A 3769-nucleotide genomic window follows, 5' to 3' on the forward strand; every position below is an offset into this window, starting at 1 on the left:
AGTCTATTTAAATAGTAACCCACATACTAAATAATTTAGGAAAATCTCAAGTAATAATGGAATTCCCTAAGGTCTTTGTACTGGTATTATTGTTTATCATTTGATTTATGTATATTTTAATTCATTGCATGATTGTGTGGATTGTGACACTTTTGGATCTTATATTGCATTATTTAGATTATTTTTCTTCATATTTGCATACTTGGTACAACACCTTTCATTTGTCAATGTCAAAAAACTACTTTCAATTTGCCCAATTATTCTATGAAAGAGGCAACAATCCATGGCAAAAGATGTGTTTTCATGCAATTTAACTCTACTTTTCAACCATGAATTTGTCCACTTGCACCATCTTAATATCTACAACATCAAACCATTCAATGTAAAAATAAATCACTTTGAGATGTTGATCAATTATAGCCTAATTAATTAAATTAATTTGGCTAGAAGGCCAACATTAGCTAATTAAATAGTGTGTAATTATTTAATTGTATATGTGATAATGAGATTATAAATTTTTTGGATCATTGATTAAATTTAGGTGTCTCAAAAGATGAATCTTCTATGCTGCCAAATTTACACAATACTACAAAAAAATCGTAAGCACAAACAAGATGTAATAGCAAGATAAACAATTCATATTACAATTCAATGATCCACCATGTCTAGTATTTCCCAAACAAGAACTAGCACTTATAACTATTAAAGAACATTACAATGATAATTTATTCAAGCATCCTTTGCACAAGATCATACAAGAAACAATGAATATAGGAAAATCCTATCTTATCAATTGCATAAAAAATGCACCTTAGAGTCGAGCTCCCCTAAAAAATAGCCTACTATTTTTTGTTTCTCTTACCAAACTTGTTGTATTCAACATACATGCCTTAACTATTCATTTTTTCCTTAAGATACAATAAGAAAAACACAATCACTAACACTTTTTCAATAAGATATGGCATGTGTAAAATACCTCCTTTTCAACTAGATGAGTCTCATAGGCCCAAAATTGTTATTGAAATAAATAGGAGATTGTGTGAAGCTTTTTCCCGTCAACAAGACCTATATGCTTTGGTGGTACATCTATCATTCTTGTTGGCGACATGGAAGAACTGCCAAATATTAAGGACAAGCTCGTATATGCATCACACTCAAATGTCAAATTCATATTGGAACAATTCACCATAATTTTTAAATTACAAACAATATTTCACCAAGAAGATGACACCGAAACTAAAATTGGATTTTGTTGAATATTACAAAATGTGTAATGCATAACCAATTGAACGTAATTGTGAAGAATAACACAAGAAAAGTCAATCTGTATTCATGATAAAACATTAATAAGACCATTCATGCACCTATAGTCTACAAGTGATTTAGTACATATACACTAAAAAAAATCTCAAACTACTAAATCTTCTTCTTATTGCACTTAGTATAGCATTAAAAATACACATAAACCCACACTTAAATAATGATACTAATCAACTTCCCTAATAAATTTTACTATGTATAGGCCAATAAATAATGCTAATAACAAACACATGGATTCAAATGGGTCTTGTCAATGGGTCTCTTGGAGAGGTACTAAATATTGTGTACACAATTGGCTCTAAACCACCAAATTGCCTTCGTATGTAGTTGTTTGATTTGATAATTACATTGGCCCACATTGGAACTAAGATGGCTCAAAAAAATATACCTATATCACCCTTGTCTATAAATAATGATACACAAATACTACAATTCATGGCATGGGCAATCACAATGCATAAATCCCAAGGACTAATGTTGCCCAAAGCAATAATTGATATAAGTAAAGCAAAAAGACAAGGCTTAAGTTGTACAACTATATCTAGAGTTAACGAGTAGTCTTTGAATAGAAGCACCTTTCTCCTACATTCAATATTGAAGAATGAAAAATAATCTATACAAAATCATTTGGAAATTTAAAAAAATCACGACTACATTAGCTCTCATTATAACAAGTATTTAGACACGTAATTTAAAATTTAACATTTTCTTAAAAAGACAATTATTATTATTATTTGTGCCTTCATAACATATATATGAAAAATTGAAAAACTATTATATTAAGAATTTCATGTTGTACAAAATGTTACTACATTGAATTATTTTAATGTTTACAATGTTAAAAAATATCATATGTATAATTATGTTGCTTTGTTCGCAAACTTTTACATCTCTACATTTCTCCCTTTTGTGCATAAGACTATCCATGCATTGAAATGAACTAGAAATGCATTTAATCATCAACTTCCATCATGAGTGCAGGCCACGTAACGTTGATGTTCTCTAGAGGTGCCAAGATATATTTAGCCCCTTTAAACGGCGATTAAAAAGCTTGTGAAAACATATAGTGGTGATATGATAAATAAAATAACGTGGCATAGAACAAGCCTATATTATTTTTCGGTTTGTGGCGCAAATATGTTTATTTTGTAGTGACGTTCTACCAAAACAGATTAATATCTGTTATTAAAATTTTCAAAAAGGTTCTATGGTGTAGTGGTTAGCACTCTGGACTTTGAATCCAGCGACCTGGGTTCGACTCCCGGTAGGACCTTATTTGTTTGGTTACTATTATTACCTTTTAAATAAATAAATAAAATACGTACGTGTAGTAATATATTACTTTTACAGATAATGACTTACATAAAGCGCGCAATGATATGCTAATAGAGGTGCATATCATGGTGTATAAATAGCAATCATTTTAATTCTCTAAAACCGAAGTGAATAGTTAAAAACTTTGTTAGTCCTTACCTGTCTATAGGTAGGGTATTAATGTTTTTGTTTACCTTACTTGATAATTTGTGCAACTCCAAAAAAAATACCGAGTTCTAAAGTTCAACAAATTTTATATTTTTTAATTAATTTATATTGATTTATTACCTTTTTCTAATTGGTTCGTTGCATTTTTGGTGGGCTTCAAAAAATACAATATTTTCTAACATGCATTAATGAATTCATTAATTACAACTCTATCTTTTCCATATTTGTGACAAGTTCATTATTAATTACAACTTTATCTTTTGCATATTTGTCACAAGTTCATTAGATTTATAAAACTAGCAATCGCACCTTAGTGTGCAATAGGTATGCTGAATAAATTTTGAAGGTCAATTATGGAAAAGATCATAAACTAGATTATAAACACAACCCTAACCTTAATTATTACATAAACCTAAACCATTATCCTAACCATAACCCTATGCTTAACCATAAAATTAAACATGTTCCAAAGTCTAACTCTAATTCTAACCTTACCCCTAATCCTAATCCATGATAATATGTATGTTGTAATCTCTTATACTAACCATAATTGTAACATTTTCCTAATCTTAACTCTTAATCCTAACCCAAACACTAAAACCTAACACAAAACAAGATAATAACCCAAACTCTAAATCTAATTTTTTTAATGTATGATAAAACTAATCATATTTGTAATTGTAACCTCAATCCTTACCTTAAAACTAATCCTAATAAAAATTGTAACCCTAATCATAATACTAACTATGATATAACCCCTTACTCTAACTATAATTGTAACACTAAAATTTATTGAGAATTCTAATCCTAATCCCAACTGTAGTTCTAACCCTATCATAACTCAACTATTAAACTCTAATCCAAAACAAATTCATAGCTCAAAGTGTTAACCTAATTGTAACCCTATGTGACATTAGCGACTAGTATAAAATGATTTAAATTATTTTGAAACTATAATTATATACAA

The 3769-nt window shown here is 28.9% G+C and overlaps 1 non-coding gene across 1 annotated transcript; it reads left to right on the forward strand.

Annotated features, from left to right (window-relative positions):
- Positions 1 to 2521: 2521 nt before the first annotated feature.
- Positions 2522 to 2593, forward strand: TRNAQ-UUG (transfer RNA glutamine (anticodon UUG)). Its single transcript has one exon. It is a non-coding gene; the product is annotated as a tRNA-Gln (tRNA).
- Positions 2594 to 3769: the final 1176 nt, after the last annotated feature.

This window comes from Cupressus sempervirens, chromosome 3 (assembly GCF_028749045.1).
Source record: "Cupressus sempervirens isolate cs-2001-9-10 chromosome 3, ASM2874904v1, whole genome shotgun sequence".
NCBI classification, from domain to species: Eukaryota; Viridiplantae; Streptophyta; class Pinopsida; order Cupressales; family Cupressaceae; genus Cupressus; species Cupressus sempervirens.